Below are 18,632 nucleotides of genomic sequence, written 5' to 3'. Positions count from 1 at the left end.
AGGGCAGTAGCAGCAACTCTTTACTAATGGCTCTGAAGCCTATATGCCCTGCTCCAGAATGAAATCTTTCCCCAGAACTGCGTCTTAGTTTATGGGAAAAGCAGAAATCTGAGAACTTAATGTAGTTGGGCCTCCCAGGAGAAAAAGAAAAAAGACCTGACAAGGCGGCACTTGGAGCGCATGGGTCCCCCTCTTCCCAATAAAGGGACAAGAAGTCACATATTTGTAGCATCTAGAGGGACAGTCATAATTCTGGGCACTCCTCACCATAATTCACAGTCATTGTTCCCCCCTTTTACAGAAGAAGAAACTGAGGCTCAGAGGGCCTCTCACAGCTGGTAAGAAGGAGCTCTGAGGCTCTTACACTGCTTCCCCTAAGAGATGCAAAGACAGCCTCCTCCCTGTGATGGAATGAACAGGAGAAGGAACCTCCTTGGACAGTGAACCCAGGCCAGCCCCACAGCCAGCAAGCCTCTGAGCCCTGTGTGTGTCCCTCATCTTTCTCTAATGGGGTGATAATCCACTCTGCTTTTAAGAGCTGTGTGACCTAGGGCCATGGCCAGCTACACAACTTGCAGGGCCAGTGCAAAGTGAAAAAATGTGGGGCCCCTTGTTAAAAAAAAAATCATAGTTTCAAAAGAGCAACAGCAGAGCAGTAAACCAAGCATAGGGCCCTTCTAAGCATGAGGACCTATGTGACGGTACAAGTCACCTGCCCTTGAAAACCAGCTCTGTCTAGAGCAATAACAGAAATAATGAAATAATAATAGCTTCCCTCTTTGGGGAACCTACTTTGCACTAAATTCTGTCTGTCACTTTAAATATTTTACTGCTTGTAAATGTGTGTTTTTATCTCTACAATGAGGAGGTTGGACTGGACCAGTAGTTCTTAACCCAAGTTACACATTAGAAACACCTGGGGACTTTTAAACACTACCCAAAGCTAGCCCCACCCCCGAAGGTTCTAATTGAACTGGACTGAGGTCTCAGGTTGGAAATTTTTAGTGGCAGTGACATAAAGAATAAGTGTCCTTGGTGGGTCTTGGTAAGGGATGGGTCTTCCGGGAACGTTGTTTCTCCTCTACCGTACCCGTTTACCCAACTGTCCACTCTACTCAGCTCAATCTCCAGGGTCTCAATACTCCAGTGGTACCTGGTGGTCTCTGGGGGAAGCCATCCATCTGGGGCAGTGTTTCTGGGCACAAAGAGAAAACAGTGGCTTTCCCACCCCTTCTGGGAACTGCCAGCTTGTCTAGCTTCCTTGATAAAGACAAAGCAATGTGCATAAAGCTCAACCAGAGAAGAAAGCAGAAAGGAAAATAATGTGTATTACACACTTTCTGAGTATCTAGTATTACACTAGGAACATTCATATTCAGTCTTCCAAAACCCTTCTGGATAAATAGTTTATAGAATCCCTATTTTTACAGCTCAGAAAACTTAAGTTAAGTTGCTGGACATCACAGCTGATTGAATGATCCCTCTATTTACTGGAGTGGCAGTGCTGTGGTTCAGGGATGTGATGGAGGGTGGAGTGGGATACAGATGTGTAGGGATAAGGCTAGGTGGTGCTTGCCTCACCTCTGTCCCATCATCTCTCTGACCCCTGCTAGCCTGACGCCTGGACCCTAGTCTCTTGCTCAAACCCCCATCCCCACTCCCACTCAGCAGTAGTCCTTTGGCAAACCATGTCTGAGGGCCAGTATAATCCCAGAGCCCCGTGGAACTGGCCCTCCCTATTCTGGCACGGAGAGCCAAGCTGTGGCTGAAGCCAGTGAGGTGTGTCCCAGGCCTGCCTTATCGGGACTGCACAGAGCCCAGAAATTCCTCACCTTGGGTCTTGTGGAAACGGTCTGGAACACTGGATTCATTCACTGTTGTGGGAACCCAAGGATGAAAGGAAGGTCCCCAGGGGAGGCAGCCCAGGATCCTCATGGAAGCTCATCAGGAGATGAGACAAGAGCAGATGGGGAGCCCCAGGGCTGTCAAGCAGGGCTGAAATTCCTTATAAGATCAAACTCCTTCTTTGAAGCCAGTTATGCCGCCAAGAACCAGAGTGTGTGTACAGATGGGCCCAGTCATCACCCTGATGACCACCAGCCTCAGGCTCTGCTCAAGGTGAGAGCGCCTCACTTTTGAGGAAGGGGCTCAGAGTCCCCTCACTACACTCAGAGGGGCTTGTGGAGGCTCGGGAAACCATGGGTCCCGGGTGGAGGGCGGGAAGTAATGCAGACCCTAGACAACTTAGAGGGGTCAGCAGGACTGCAGCCTCTCTAATGGAGCCCTGGCCAGAGCATAGGGGAGGGCTGGAGCTAATCCGGAGGCCCTGTTCCCCTGGAAACTCACCTACCCCCACTTAGGTGAGTAGACCTGTAGTTTCACAACCCCCAGCTGGGCTAAGTCAGTGAGGTCTGGACCAGCTAATAGGAGCCACGAGGAAAGATCTCTATCACATCCTTTATCACGGGGCTGCCAAATGGTTTGGGAGTGGAAGGCTGGGGAAACCTGCTTTTAATTCATTCTTTTTTGTTTGCTTGTTTGTTTGTTTTAATTTTATTTTTTATTGAAGTCTAGTTGATTTACAGTTTTAGTTTCAGGTGTACAGCAAAGCAGTAATGTTATATGTATACATACATACGTGTGTGTATATATACATACATACGTGTGTGTATATATACATACATGTATATAGCGTGTGTCTGTTAATCCCAAACTCCCAGTTTATCCTTTCCCCTCACTTTCCTGTTAGTAACCATAGTTTGTTTTCTATGTCTGTGAGTCTATTTCTGGATTGTAAATAAAATTGGTATTTTTTTTAAGATTCCACATATAAGTGATATCATTTGATATTTGTCTTTCTCTGTCTGACTTACTTCACTTAATATGACAGTCTCCAAGCCCATCCATGTTGCAGCAATTGGCATTATTTCATTCTTTTTTATGGCTGAGTAATATTCCAGTGTGTGTGTGTGTGTGTGTGTGTGTGTGTACATATGTATACAGACCACATCTTTATCCATTAATCTATCAATGGACATTTAGGTTGTTTCCATATCTTGGCTATTGTAAATAGTGCTGCTGTGAACATTGGGGTGCATGTGTCTTTTCAAATTATAGTTTTCTCTGGATATACGCCCAGGAGTGGGATTGCTGAATCATGTGGTAAGTCTGTTTTTAGCTTTTTAAGGAACCTCCATACTGTCCTCCATAGTGGCTGCACCAATTTACATTCCCACCAACAGTGCAGGAGAGTTCTTTTTCTCCACACCCTCTCCAGCATTTATTATTTGTAGACTTTTTAATGATGGCCATTCTAACTAGTGTGAGGTGATACCTCATTCTAGTTTTGATTTGCATTTCTCTAAAAATTAGTGATATTGAGCATCTTTTTATGTGCCTGTTGCCCATCTGGATGTCTTCATTGGGGAAACATCTATTTAAGTCTTCTGCCCATTTTTTGATTGCGTTGTTTGGTTTTTTTTTTATATTAAGCTGTATGAACTGTTTTATATTTTGGAGATTAATTTCTTGTCTGTTTTGTTATTTGCAAATATTTTCTCCTATTTTGTAGGTTGTCGTTTCATTTTGTTTATGGTTTCCTTTGCTGTGCAAAAGCTTTTAAGTTTAATTAGGTCCCATTTGTTTATTTTTGCTTTTATTTCCCTTACTCTAGGAGACGGAACCAAAAAAATATTGCTGCAATTTATGTCAAAGAGTATTCTGCCTATGTTTTCCTCTAGGAGTTTTATAGTATCTGGTCTTACATTTAGGTCTTTAATTCATTTTGAGTTTATTTTTGTATATAGTGTTACAGAATGTTCTAATTTTATTCTTCTACATGTAGCTGTCCAGTTTTCCCAGCACCTCTTATTGAATAGACTGTCTTTTCTCCATTGTATATTCTTACTTCCTTTGTTGTAGATTAATTGACCATAATTCATTCTTAAATAAATAAATATTTAAATAAGTAAAGCCTAACATCAGATAAAAATATCTTGTAAGATGAAACTGTGATATGAGATGATAAAATAGTTCTGGAGATGGATGGTGGTGAGAGTTGTACAACAGTGTCGATGCATTTAACGCCACTGAACTGTATACTTTAAAATGGCAGATTTTATGTTTTGTGTATTTCAGTGCAATTTTTAAAAAAGGTGACACTGTGGTTAGCTTAGAAAGCACATCAGGCCAGTCTTATCTGAGGCTCAGGAGAGGTTTCCAGAAATGTCTGCTGGTTTCCGGGGGAGGCAGCATCTTCCCCTCAAGGCTCAGAACCCCCCGCCCCCTGGGTTAGAAATGGATTGTTAAAGCCTCTCTGGCTGTCCATAGGTCCATGAGACAGGATTCTCTTTCTCCTCTCCAGTAATATTTGGGAATGAATGCGAGGACTGAGGCAATAAGTCGGTTCCAGGCATTTTGCACACTGCTTTAGGACTGCTGAACCAATTTACAGAATCACAGCCAGTATGAGTGTGTTAAGTTTGCAGTGGAGAATACAGGCTCCACCTTGGCTGAAAGAGCCAGATAATAACAAGGCAGAAGGTGTAGTCTCTGGGCAGAGATCCCGTAACGCCCGAGTAGGGGTCTAGGACGGTGTGGGAGTCCGCAGGAGAGAAGGTACTTACCTGCACTTCAGGTAAAAGGTAAAATTCACAGGAGGGGTTCATGTTATGTTTTTATTAAAAACACATATAACATCACTTTGGCAACCTATATACTAAAACTGAAATGATACAAATGATTAACGTGGTCCCTGTACAAGGATGACATGCAAATTCATGAAGCATTCCATATTTTTTAGCATAGATAATTGAAAAGTGAAATTTTTAAAAAATTCCTATTTACAATGACAACAGCAACAGCAACAACAACAACAACAACAAACCCAGAAAATAGTTAAGAATAAATTTAACAAAAGATGTGCAAGACTTACATGCTGAAAACCACAGGTCACTGCAACACCACCCTGCCCCCTGGCCCACTGGCTTTCACTACCTGGTTGGGTGACTGCTCAGTTGACCTGACAGCACTGTACCTGTCAGAACTAGCAGGGGCTGGATTTGGGTAGGGCTGACTGGGAAAAGCCCTTCTTCATGGGCAGGGCCAGATAATTAAAAGGCTCTCAAAGGCAAAGATGGAGATGATTTGTCTCTTTCAGCTAGGGGCCAGTGGCCTCCTGCCTCCATCAACACATCCTTCTCATTCCCTCCCTGTGATTAGTGTGGTAACTCTGAGTGACGAGGATGACAGAGAATACTGTGGGAGTCAGAGCTGATGAGTAAGTGCCTAATGTCCCCACAGGCAACTATGGGCCTGGTGTCCTCCTGTCAAAGCATCTCTAACCTTACTGGCGTGGTCCTGGGTCAGCCCAGTTCTTGTTTCCTTACCTAGTATGACTACTCTTTGAGTGACCTTGTGTGTTTATCCTGATTTCTTTTCTTAAATATTATTTCTTATTAAAAAGTAATATTGCTTATTATGCAAAATTTAGATAAGCAAATTGAATGAATTGAAATAATCACCCAGGGATAACCTCTTGGAAGCCTGTGATGTGGTTCCTTGACAATGCCTTCCAGTAGGAGCCAATATTTCCCATTTCAGGATAACCTAGTAGCCCCAATTCATTAGGGAAAGTTCTTCTTTACAGAAGAATGCCAGCTAATAAGTGTCGAAGAAATTATAGCATTAGAAAAACACCCTCTTGCAATCCCTAATGAAACAAAATGATTCAGCAAGGAGCATCAATGGATGCTAAAACCATTAGGTAAAACCTTTCTTGGGGAAATGACTGGTCTAAGGAAGAAAATATAAAGTTATAAAGGGAGGGATTATTTTAACCTCGTCCTTCATCTAGCATAATTACTAGTAGGGTGTCAACCCATGCTTTCTTGGGTGATGAATTAGGCAGCTTCAGCATCACCTGGGTAGATTCTTGCCAAATTTAATCAAAGCCTTTATAACTTCCAGGTTTCAGGAAATGCAGAGAATAAAGGAACAACTGAAGTGACGTCACAAGGAAACAATCAGCATATGTCTAAACAGACAGGACAGTCATCAAGACACTGGTCTGGCTACTTCAAATCAATGTCAGTAGAAACACAAAAATAACAAACAAATAGACCAATGTTTCTTCTAGATTAAAGACACTTAAGACACATAACAACCAAATGGAATTCTTGGTCCTCTATTGGATTCTGGTCTGAACAATCCATCTAAAGAAGTCATTTGGGGGAGAGTGAAAGAAATTTGAGTAAAGACAAGGTATTTGTTCATTTTCTTAAATATTGTTGGCTATTCAGGAAAATATGTTTTGAAGAGATACCTATTGAAGGGTGAAAGTATTTTATTAGCTTTTTTGATTTTGTTACTTTAAAATACCTAAGCAGAAAAAAATAGATGAAACAAATATGGCAAAATGTCAAAAGTATTCAGTCTGAGTGATGAACATCACTCTATTTTTCTGTATATTTGAAGTTCTTTAATAAAATTTTTTTAAATGATCAAGAATATTTGATCAAATGTCTGGAGATTTCATGTAATGAAATCCAGGTTCTGGACTTCTCTGGAAACTTCAGAGTATCTGGCCACTAGGTCCATATTTCCCAATAGGAACATCTGACACTGAGCAGTGGCTGCTCCTACAGTTCCTTTCCTGTCCTCAGCATGGCCATCCCTCTGCTCACTTCACCCACTTATTTACCTGCCTGGCCCTTGAAGGCATTTGAGTTTGCCTAAAAAAGGCCAGTCAACATAAAAGCAACAATTAAACCATTGCTTCTGGGATACATAGGGGATAACTGACCCTGGGAAAGAGGAGGATCCAGCTTTATGCTGTAGACTGCTGGGGCAGAGTGAGAACCTGAGGGCACGTAAGGTGGGTTCACACCCACGTAGCAGGTCAGGGCTCAAAGGCCTTTCTCAAGGCAGTGTGGTTGGTTCTGGGGACGTTCTTAGCTGTGTGATTTTAGGCTGCTGATTATACGTGAACATTCATTCTTGGCTGCCCAAAACACTCTTCTTATGTTAAAGTTTTCCTCCACCTTTTTACTCTGTGCATCCATAAAATAGAAATCCAGAAACATACTTTCCCAACTTCCTTTGCAGGTAGGGCCCAGACATGTGACCTGGTGTCCACCAATCAGATGCAACCTCAGAGCCTATGATTTGGGAAGGGAGCCCCACCTAGTATGGCGAGGGTGGCTGCCGAAATCTCCAGCTTCCAGAGCCCAGCATCAGCCTTGAAAGGGGCCATACCTGGCCCGCACTCAGTTGGGGCAGCAGTGGTCTCTCCTTACAGCATTTCTGCTTTGTCACAACTCCTAAGCCTGGCCTCATGCCCTCACAGAGATTCTCAGAGGCACCTAAACCCTTTTCTGCTTAAGCTCCTCAGAATGGGTTGTGTTGTTTGCAACCTAGAACCCTGAGTGATTTGCCACTTCATCTCTCTAGGTCTGTGACTGAGGAGTGAAAGAGATAGCATTGCCTGGATGCATTCAGAGCCCTTTTCACCCAAGCTCTCCATTTCCCCAAACCCCAGGCCATTTAAGGAGTCAACCCCCAATGAGATGTGAAGCCCCAGGGTGCTGGGGAGGCTCCAGCAAGAGAGGTGCTTAGTGAGGGAGTCATTGTCCCATTGGTGAAGTCTGCAAAAAGAGCACTGTCTTATCTACCTTGGCAATTAATGTCATGTTTCTTGGCTAGGAAGTGTTATTCTCACTACTTAGATCAGACAAATGAAAGCTGAACTTCCTCAAGCCAGCCTAGCAGATTTTCCCTTGGGTCTCTTTGAAATTTAAGAATCTCCTGTGATGAATACATCTGTCCAGATGCTCCCAGAGCTTAATGAATAGGACAACCTTGGTCCCAGGACACCATGATCCTTTGATCCCCATGATTCCCAGAGACAAAGTGCAGCGGATTTGGGGGGGAAATAGAAGAAAAAGGAAGAGAACCACACTCATAAATTCAGAATATTGAGAAAGAGTACATAGGATTCCAAATCAGTCAGATGATTTAAGCAATGCTCTCTGACTCAACTCTGTTGATACCATTGTGGGAATGAAACCAATGCACATCCTGGGCCCCAGCCATCCATCCAGGGGTAACTTCATAGCACACAATGAGTGAAAGAGGAGCTCTGCCGGCTCTGAGCGGTCACCTGTCAGAGTCTCCTCAACTCCACCGCCCCCTGGGTTACCCTACCTCGCGGGGCCCCTCTGCCTATTCCAGGCAGCTCAGTCTTATCCCTTCCCTCCCACCGCACTGGGGGCTGCACGAAAATTAAAAAAGAACAGGAAAAAAATGAGTGAAAGAGGAAGACTTCTGTAACCTGGTGAATTCACTGAATTTTCAGCTCACCCAGCCCAATCTCTTCCTTAACCACTTGGGTCTGCCCATCCTCCTGACCTCCTCTGGGACTTGATGCAGGAACTTAACTCCCAGGAACATGTGGAGACAATCCAGCAGCCAGACATACTGAAACTCGGGATGAGTCACTGGGTGACTTGGACTGCAGATAATGATAACTTAACAATAGCCAACAGTGACATAGTGCTTACTATATGCCAAGCACTATCCTAAGAACTACACATACATTAACATTTCATTTTCATAACTCCATGTAAGTACCATTGTAATCTCCATTTAAATGAGGCACAGAGAGGTTAAGTGGCTTGTCCAAAGTCACATCATCTCATTCACATAATCTCCACTGTCTACTTATTCATAAGGGTAATAAGCAGAGTGGGAAGTGAGTTTGTAGAATTGTACCCTAATTCCTGGGAGGAATTCCTTTTTACTCTGAGAATGTCTGGAGGATGAGGACTTTTCTCTGGGCTTTCTGTAAACACATGAGAGGACTTTTCTCATGATCCTCAAGGGCTTTCAGTGGCTCTCTGGGTGTTCAGTTTCCTGGACCAGCACACATAAGGAGCCAGAGAAGCCTGACATCTTGGTAAGACTTCCTGGCTCTCCTCTGGCCCCGTGTGCGGCCTCACTTAACCTCTTTTTAGTTGTTGTCGTTTTGTTTTTTGCAAGGGGAAGTAGTTAGGTTTACTTATTTATTTATTTTTTGGAGGAGGTACTGGAGATTGAACCCAGGACCTTGTGTATGCTAAGCATGAGCTCTACCACTTGAGCTATACCCTCCCCCTCTCACTTAACCTCTTTGAGCCTTAGCTCACTCTTTTTCTTTTTCCTATTTTAAGTTGTTATTTATTAACATAACATAACAACATTTCTTTTTTAATGGAGGTACTGAGGATTGAACCCAGGACCTCACGCATGCTACTGTGCACATACTCTACCACCAAGCTATACCCACCCCACCCCCCACCCCCACCTCTTTGAGCCTTAGTTTCCATATCTGTAAATTAGGAATGATACTACTGCTCAGCTCATGGAGTTGCTGTGAAGATTAAATGAGATAATGCACGCCAGGTGTTTATACAGATGAGCTGAATGTTCACGTAGTTATTAGATGTTTTGTCTTCCCTATTGTCCATATCCACACACCAGAGTTACATTCCATGTAATGACTGCAGGACAGATGGAGAGTCTCTGAGCTGTGTAACTCTTTTGTAACCCCACGAGAGACTGGGAAACCTCCGCAAACCATGGGAAGACACAGGTCACCAGACAGCACTGGCCTTGAACAAACACTTTCAGGATGATGGCCTGCTGTTGGGAACCGTAAAAGACAAGTGAAAGTGGAAGAGAGAGACAAAACAAAGCAGTGAGAGGATTCTAGAAAGGCCCCTGCACCATGGATAAGGAACTGTAGGGTCAGAGTGTAGAGAAGACACTATCCCCATCTATGGAGAACCAAAGGGGACAGGACAGCGAATGAGGCTGCAGACCTCAATGCTGAAGAAGGGCGCCTAGCATGGCTCACCCCCTGTCCTTTGCAGAGTCCCATTTTTAAATCTTCCTTACAACTTCCTTACATCAATAAATGCTACAAACTAAGGTTTGGTTTAATGTTTTATTAATTGTCTAGCCTTTAAAACGGTGATGGAAAATGTTAATAATTCAGAGTAAATTTAAAAGTGTGTTGTGTCTGTAGCCATTACATTGAGAATAACATGCAAAAAAAACTGAGGAAATATTCTTCCACTATTTAAAATTGTCTGATTTAGCAAAGAAGTAGCTCATATTATTGACTAATGAATGAAGTGCCAACATATGTCTTTGTTGTTTCATTTTATCTCCCTCCTTAATGTAAATAAAAGTGTCAGCCAACATTCATGTTAGAACTACGGTGAATTGCAAGCATAGGGTTTGGCTATGGATACAAGTTTGGCGAAAATCAACAAGTGTTTTGTGTGAATCAATTTTCTATATTGAATTTACAATAAGGAGAATTGTATGTTTTATTATTATTTGTAAATTATGTACTCTACAGCCTTTATATGTCTATATACACTTTTTCTTCACATTACTGGGTGGACCCCAAGATTTGTCTTCTGATCTCTCTCCTGGGGCAGCCATCAAATTGGCTCCAGTGTCCATCAGAAACCCTCAGAGTACCAACTGGCTTTGGGGCTCCCTTACCCCAGTTTTGAGATCCATGGATTACTCCTTTTTGTATCAGTTCAGTGATGCATTTTAAAATATATTTTGTTTAATACTTTATTCAGCATTCATTTTTTTTTTCCTCATTGGGAGAATCATTCTACCACACTGATACTTTCCAGTGACTTGCAGGTAAGGGCACTAAGCTGAATTTTAAGATCCAGGACTTTGTTTATTCATTTCACCTGTCCTTTTGGGTAAAGAAAACCTCTGTCCATCTCCTGTGCTTCTCTTTTACTTTCACACTACTACCACACTCAAAATATTTCTGACACCAGATATGTGCGTTTTTCCCCCAACCAAGGAATTCTCGGTGACACCCGCTGGGTATCCTACAATTTAGCTCAATTCTGACACTACTTACCTGGAAATAGCTTCAGATCCCTCAGGTTAAGGGCTCAGTCCTGTGAGACTGCCCCCTACTTCTGGTGCCAACTGCAAGTAGTCAGTCCCCGGGTTACCCACAGCTTCTATCCTACTTGGCTGCAAATTAGAGGGTCCCATGATGACCTCCTCCCTCTTGGATTCGATTATTTGCTAGAGTGATTCACAGAATTTGGGAAAACACTTACTTATTTTCACCAGCTTATTAAAGGACAGGATAAGGGACATAGATAAACAGCCAGATGAAGAGATACATAGGGTGAGCTCTGGGAGGATTGTGAACACAGAATCTTCTGTCCCGGTGGAGTTGGGGTGTATTCACCACTCTAGAAGCTCCCCCAAACCCATACTATTGTTGCCGAAGGATCGGCCCCCATCCCTGACGAGCCAAATAACCCAGAGACAAGGTCTTGGAGCTTAGAAGAAAAGAGGCAATTTTATTGCTTTGCCGGGCAAAGGGGACTCACAGCAGGCTAGTGCCTTCAAAACTGTGAACCCACTTTGGGGATGGGGTGGGGTGGGTATATAGCCATAGCTCAAACAATAAAGCATAACAATCAACAGAACCATTTTCTCATCAGAAGACAGAATGGCATCATGATGCCACCAGGCGACCAATTTAGCAGTTAGATCTCTTTATCTCGTAAGCAATAAAGGTGTGGTCCTCTTGGTAATTCAGGCTATTTCGTAAGGTTAAAGTCCTATGACCTTCTCCCTGGAGATTGACCAGAGACCAAGCACGATTATAGCTTTTGATTACTGGAATAAAGTAGAAACAGTAAGATCAATAGCTTTAGTTTTATACAACGGGCCTGGAACTGTGAGTAGCAACCGGACAGTCAGTTCAGTTGACCATTTTAAGGGCAAGCATAAAAATAAGCCATCTGTTAGCCTAAGTGCGGCCATTTTATTAACCCTCCTTCACTATTGGGATTCTATGAAGGCTTCCTCATGTGGGCATGATCAATTATTGAGTCCGTTTCCAGGCTCCCTCCCCTCTCTAGAGAGTGGGGAGTGTGGCTGAAAATTTCAAGCTTCTAATCATGGCTTGGCCTCTCTGGTGACTAACCCCACCCAGGAGCCCACCCAGAGTCACCTCACTAGAACAAAGGACACTCTTATCACCCCAAAAATTCCAAGATATTTAGGAGCCCAGTGTCAGGGACAGGTCAAAGACAAAATTTTAGAACAAAAGATACTCCTACTGCTCTTACCAGTTTTTTTTTTACAAGGGTTTTTTGCTTGTTTGTTTTTTAACAAGGGTTTCCCTGTGTCAGGAGCAGGGGCAGAGACCAATTTACCCTGCTTTTCACACCCAGGAGTAGATGACCAAAAGGGATCAGGGACTGGCTAACCTCTTCCTTGGACGCTGGCTCCGGAAACAGAGCAGAATCCTGTGGGGTGGTCCCTGGTACAAATATTTCCTGTGGCCTCCATTTCTTGTTAGTATGCCATAGGCTTCTTTCAGCCTCCTTGACCTTCCTTGAGTTCCAAAGGGCAGATTAAAACAGCTGTTAATCAGAGAAGGAAAGAAATGCAGAACAAGGGAGAAACAGCCAAGAGTCAATAGTGTAGCCTTGGGGCAGGGTTTTGGTTCCTCCTCAAGGAATATACATAACAATATCTTTGAGTCCTTCTGCAGGAACTAAGGTCCCCCACCTAGGTGAAGAATGGAAGCTTCTGGTTGAGCACAAGATCCCTGGAGTACCACCCTGTTCCCTCACCACCACCCAATCAGGGGAAAGTCACATACCCTGCTGCCCTCACCACAAATTTTACCTATAAAAACTTTTCCCCCAAAACCATCAAGTTCAGAATTTTTCAGAAGGAGCTGCCTGTTCTCCTTGCTTGGCCATCCAATAAACCTTTCTCTGCTCCAAACTCCGACGTTTTGGTTTGTCGGGCACTGGAAATTTTGTTCAGTAACACTCCTAATCTGAAGCCAATTGAGGCCCCAAATCAAATCCAGCCAAGAGGAATGGCCCAGAGGTCAGTTGGTGTCTTCCTCAAATTCTTATTTGAGGTCTTTTCCTTTTCCTGGGAGCTCCAACAGGTGAGGTTCTGGGTGGGACCCACTGTCCTTCTGGGGAGTCCAGCTTACACTGTAGATAATAAACAACCTTCTCTCCCTCTTTCAACTCTAAGGCCCTTCACCCCTACACAGTCCTCCCCTCTCTGCCTCCCTGTCCATCATGGCCTGGCCTTGAAGTTTCACAGTTCACGCTTTACCCTGCATGCCTATCAGTCTTTTTATAATTGGCAAGAGTCAGGCAGATGCTTCCTCTCCCCAGGTGTGAAGGAACTTGTCCTCTCAGGCCATTTGGCTGAGCCAGCACCTTGTCACAAAGCTGGACCTGAGACAGGAAGGAAGGGGACAGGGCACAACCATTAAAACAGTAACACAGCAATTACACCAAGATGGCGGAAGAGTCCATTCCTAGTAGACCTTGAGGCCCAAGATGGTGCAGAATTTGACTTCCAGTAGACCCTGAGCTTCATTATACACTCATTGTAATATGTTAGCATGGTAAATGGCACTCCCACAAGCGCCATGACAGTTCTGAGGCTGACCATAAAATGTCAAAAAGTGGGCAGTAGAGAATCCCAGTCCCTTTCCCAGAGTTGTTGGAATAATCCTCCCACTTGTTAGCATATGAAGTTGCTGAGCCCATAAATACTAACAACCCCCACACCTTGGGGCTGATCTCATTTTCTTAGTTGAACCCATGCTCTCCCTTCTGAGTAAGATGGCCCACATTATGGAATGTGTGTCTCCCAGACCTCATGGCCTTTCTCTTGCCTTTTCACAGCTCCATGTATCTAGACCTCCCTAGTTAGTACCTAAGGAGAGATATACATATCTGTACTTCATAGACAGACATATGCTTAATAAGGAAACTGAACTCCTGCTGGGTTCTGCAGGGTCCACAGTGGGCACCCCCAGGTAAGAGGTCTGGAGCTTGGAGGACCGTTGGTAGAGTCAGGGCCTTGGGGACTTGGACTTTTGTAAACCCTGCCTTACGTTATGTAGAACATGTTGTGGGACAAGACAGTCCGGTACCACAGGTGGTAAAAGAATTTACCAGAGACAAAGCAAAGTGAAAGAAAAAGTTTATTAGGGTACTCTGCCACAGACAACAGCGGGCCACGCAGACAAGAGGTGCCTGTGTGTGCCACCAGGGAGGCTGTTTAGGGCTTATTTTGTAAGGAAGGGTCTAACCGTTTATGTGCTTTGAGGAAGGGGATCGATGTTGAAAGTTTCCAGATGTTAGTTGATTCATTATCTAAGAGCTTAAGTGTCTCTTTAGGTAGGAGGTAGGCAGTCTGGTACGCTTGAGGAATTTTTGGGAGGGGGTTTGTTAGGTCATAACTCAGGGTTGTGTTTGTTAGGTCATAACTCAGTGTTGTTAGTTGGGCTAAAGCAATTATATGGTGAGAGAGGAATGTTCTTTTTGTTTTCTCAGGGCGCAGGCAAGCATCTTGTGACAGCCCCTTTGGCTCTCTATGAGACCTCTTACTTATCCTGGAACCCCACAGAACATATTAAAATAGCCCCACATTTCATGTTAAACATAAATTTGCCATAAAATCACTTGAAATGATGTGAGGATATTTCTTTCTCTTCTTTCTGCTACAAAAACATTTAAAATTTTTATTACACTTTTCATAAAAGCAATAAAGAATAATATAATAAAAACCTGTGGTACTTAACACCCAGCTTAAGAAATAAAATGTTACTGAGGTAGTTGAAACCCCTCTCTGACCCCCTCCCATCCCTGCAGAAGAAACTACCATCCTGAGCTTCTATTGTATTGTTCCCATTGATTTCCTTAAATTGTATATATTTTTCTTAAACATGTTTTAAAATTTTGCATTTTCAACTCTCAGTGATCAACTAAAATAATTTTTAAAAGTTTGCACCTGAAGTTATTTGGTCACAAGTTACTTAAACTCTGATGGGTTCTGATTCTTAGTCATCATCACTCACTTAAATTCCTGTAGAATGAGAAAATCTAACCTATAGATGGATTTCAAATGTTATTAAACATTTACAAAGACGGTTAACAAAGTTAAAATAATAGTATTTTGTGGACATTTAACAAAGCACTCACTAGTTTTGATTTTGTACTTTTCCTTTCACATTTCGAGGCCAAATTTTTTTTTCCAGGTCATGTGAATGTTTCTACTGATAGGGAAAGCTCCTAGGCCCTAGCACTTGTCCGGAATCTCTGAAGGACACAGCAGGCTGGCTGTGCCCGCCACAGAGCAGAAGCAGCAACAAAATTAAGCCGACACTTTGGAGCACCCACTGAGCCAGGCCCCAGTGTCCGAAGCCTTTCACATCTATGAATTCACTTACTCCCATTAGCTATATGCTGAAGCTGCCGCACTTTCTGTTAGAGGAAATAGGCACCAGGCAGTCCTGTGCCAGCTAGAAAGGGACGGAGCTGGGATCTGAACCCCAGGCAGCTGCAACCCTTCCTCATGCTGCCTTCCAGTTCCTGAGCCCTTCCATGTATATACGTGTACATGGATTTTCTCAGAATCCTCTCAAGGCCCAGGCATTGTTATCCCTGTCTTATACGAAGGGAAACTCAGAGACGTGCTCCAGATCACGTGGTTGAAAGAGATGGCAGATTTGGGATTTGAACCTGTGTCTTCGTGATTCCAAATACTGCCTGTGCTTTTAAGGACACCACACGGCTGACCGCTCCCAATCTTGCCATTTGGCAGTGAAGCTGAGTCCTCTCCTGCCCAGTCCTCCTCCCTCAACTCACCCCTTTACAGGAGGGAAAGATCTGCAAGTATTAGGGCGTGGGTGAAGAGGGGCACTGACCTGACTCACCTTCACCCCGATTCCCTGCCTCTGTCAGCCCAGGGCCCCTGCAGTGGGGAGGAAGCTATTTATTTGTAAGTCCTTGCACCATGCCGCTACCTCCCCTTTCCACCAGCCTCCCTGCCCCTCCCCGTCTCCTCTCTCCATCCCTTTTACCCAGGGCGGCGGGTGGGTGGTTGGGAGCAGGGCTACTGCTTTCTGTTTTCCAAGGGATAGTCTCAGCTGGCTGCCTCCCTTCCCCCTACAGATCTCCCTTATCTTGGGCCATCAGAATCTCTCCTGCCAGCTCCCCGCTCCCCCCTACCCCAAGGTCACCTCCAGGGGAGTTGGTGGCTGCTCACTGAACAGGCCCCCCTTTGCCTGGAAACGGGGTGGGCAGGGGGCAAGGAGGGAAGGGGCTGGGGGGATGGCGGTGGAGAGGAGGTTGGGGGGTAAGGGAGTGGGGAGGTGGGGGGTGGCAGGAAGGGGTTGAGGAGGTGATGAGAGGGATTTAAAGAGCCAGATCCTTTCCTGGAGTCCTCCACTTTCCAACTCAGGGAACAGAGTCAGAGTGAAATAGGGGAGAGAGGGAAGGACCATGGCTTCAAAATGGAAGACTAGGGTTTTGTCTCAGGCTCTGTTCTTCGTATGACCTTGGACTAGTCATGTCCACTTTCTGGGCCTCAGAAGAGTGTGGTCCTGCCTGGACCAGGTGCTCTCCAAGATCCTTTCTTCTAGGAGTGTATGACTAAATCCACACCCTGCCCTGCAATCTTGGGTTTGTGACATATGTGTGTGTGTATATATTTGATGAAAAATTAATCAGTCAATCTAAGAAAGAAATGGAAAATTTTATTCAAGCCAAATTTGAGGATTATAACCTGGGAAGAGCATCTTAGCTCTGAGAATTGTTCCACAGGTTAGAAATCAAGGCACAGTTATATAATTTTTTTGAGACAGAGGGCTGTACATCAAATGATGTATTATTGACAATTTAGATAATTCAGATCTAAGCATTATCCTAGTGGGTCATGTGACCCCTGTAAAGCTCAGGAAGGAATGTTATATTTTAAGGAGTTGTCTTGTTGACGTTAGAGAGAATGTTGCTCTTTGTGGTTGAACAGGTATACCTGATGATGGGGGAGGTTTGGTCGACGTGTTATGCAGATATACAATGCACAGTGTGGGGAGAGGAGGCAAAAGGGCAGAGGAGAATTTTCTATGTTTAAGTTTTTCTTGTCTTGCCACAGAATCCGAGATGGAGCTTTTGAAAATGGGGTGCCTGAGCCCCACTCCAGACCAATTCGATCAGAATTCCTGGGGATGGCACTGGATGTTCATGTGTTTTAGAAACTCCCCAGATGAGTCGGGAGTAGAGCTGGGTGAGAGGATTTTGGGTGACATTGGTAGAGATGGTTTCTCCTTTGCTTCTCCTGCCCCCAGCCCAGGAAAGCCTCCAGGAAGTGCACAAACAAGACATTCAAAGTAAGGTTGATGTTTCTTTTGGATGTGACACATGGGGAGACCCACCTTAAGGTGGGAGCAAGCAGGCTCAGCCAATTTAAGTCACAGGCAGGATGGAGGATTCTGGAATCTTTTTCTTCTAATGCCTGGGATGCTTCAGATGGGCGCCTACATGAGGACAGAGGCCATGTTACACGGTACTTCAAAGGCCTCATGCTGTACAGGTGGTGTTTGGAAGGTTCATCTCCCTGCAGACTGCTGCCTTTTGGACCTACTACCTGGGATGTTCCCGTCTCTGTTCTGATTCTGTGCATCTTAACCTCACCCTTCCTGATTCCCTTTTCCTCTCCCTTCTCTTCTCCCTTCCTGTTGGGTCCTGTCCAACCCTCAGAAAGTACTTCCTTCTAGAGCGCTTCATGGATTCCCCTTCCATGTTTTCTACTGCCCGTTTCCCTCAAGTGTTCACATTTTTTATGCCAACTGACAATATTGCTCATTTAATTATTATTTTTTTTTTACTTATTTGTATTAGGTCTTGTTTCAGAAAGGCCTTAAATCAGTTTAAGATTATTAGAGAACCCAAGCTCTATGTTATGTTTGAGTTTAAATCTACCAGAGCCACTTTTTTTTCCTTTTTTTTCTTTTTTTTTAACTTGTACAGCCAGTAAAGGAAGGAAATACACCCAGGAGTCTGAGATTTCTATAACAGAAGGGCCTATAGTTATTTCTTTTATAACCTAAGTTAGCAAATTATAGTTCCTGCAACATTTTATATATTAAATGAGTAATACTTTGTCTCCTGGGCTTCCCCAGTGTGGAGACTCTGTACTTAACACTAAACAACTGTCTCAGGAGGAACTCTGTATTAATTTGCTTGGGAGACGTCTTGCTTCTTCTTGGCACCTAAATGAGGCAGAGGTTAAAATGCAAATGGGAGCTTTCTCCCACCTGTTTGGTGTCTTGATTCCTTATGCTCTTGAGATCCCTGGAATTTAAGTATTCTTCCATCCCCCTTCTTTTTCATTTACTGAAATTCAAAGTAATTGAAATAACAGGATTCTCCCCTGTACTATCTTTTCATTTTAACCGAACCTAAATCAAAGTGATTTTCTTCTTAGCTTTATAATTGCTATTTCTATATAGGGATACATGAAATGCAGCAAGATTGTATAAGTAAATGTAAGTAAGAATGTGATAGAGAAAATACGATTAGGGACAAAAAATTAAACCAGAAACAAGGTTACTATTGAAAAACAAAGCAAAACACAGTGGAATTCTATAGTTTTGCTGCAAATGGGTATGTATTAGGTTTCCAGGGAGGCACGAGAAAAAGAGCCAACTAGTTAGTTACTTCATACTGTGCATGTGGTAAAAAGTGAATCTACTGCTTAGGAGG

The 18,632-nt window shown here is 43.7% G+C and overlaps 1 long non-coding RNA gene and 1 other non-coding gene across 2 annotated transcripts; both read left to right on the top strand.

The window, feature by feature from the left end:
* The first annotated feature begins 1,827 nt into the window (after nucleotides 1-1,827).
* Nucleotides 1,828-6,499, top strand: LOC123616886 (uncharacterized). The gene is made up of 2 exons (XR_006724906.2): nucleotides 1,828-2,118; nucleotides 5,968-6,499. It is a non-coding gene; the product is annotated as an uncharacterized LOC123616886 (long non-coding RNA).
* LOC123616938 (U6 spliceosomal RNA) lies at nucleotides 4,695-4,798 on the top strand. The gene has a single exon (XR_006725033.1). It is a non-coding gene; the product is annotated as a U6 spliceosomal RNA (small nuclear RNA).
* Nucleotides 6,500-18,632: the final 12,133 nt, after the last annotated feature.

Source organism: Camelus bactrianus, chromosome 27, assembly GCF_048773025.1.
Source record: "Camelus bactrianus isolate YW-2024 breed Bactrian camel chromosome 27, ASM4877302v1, whole genome shotgun sequence".
NCBI lineage: Eukaryota > Metazoa > Chordata > Mammalia > Artiodactyla > Camelidae > Camelus > Camelus bactrianus.
The sequence above is the reverse complement of the archived record's forward strand: the minus strand, read 5'-3'. Positions and strand labels throughout refer to the sequence as shown.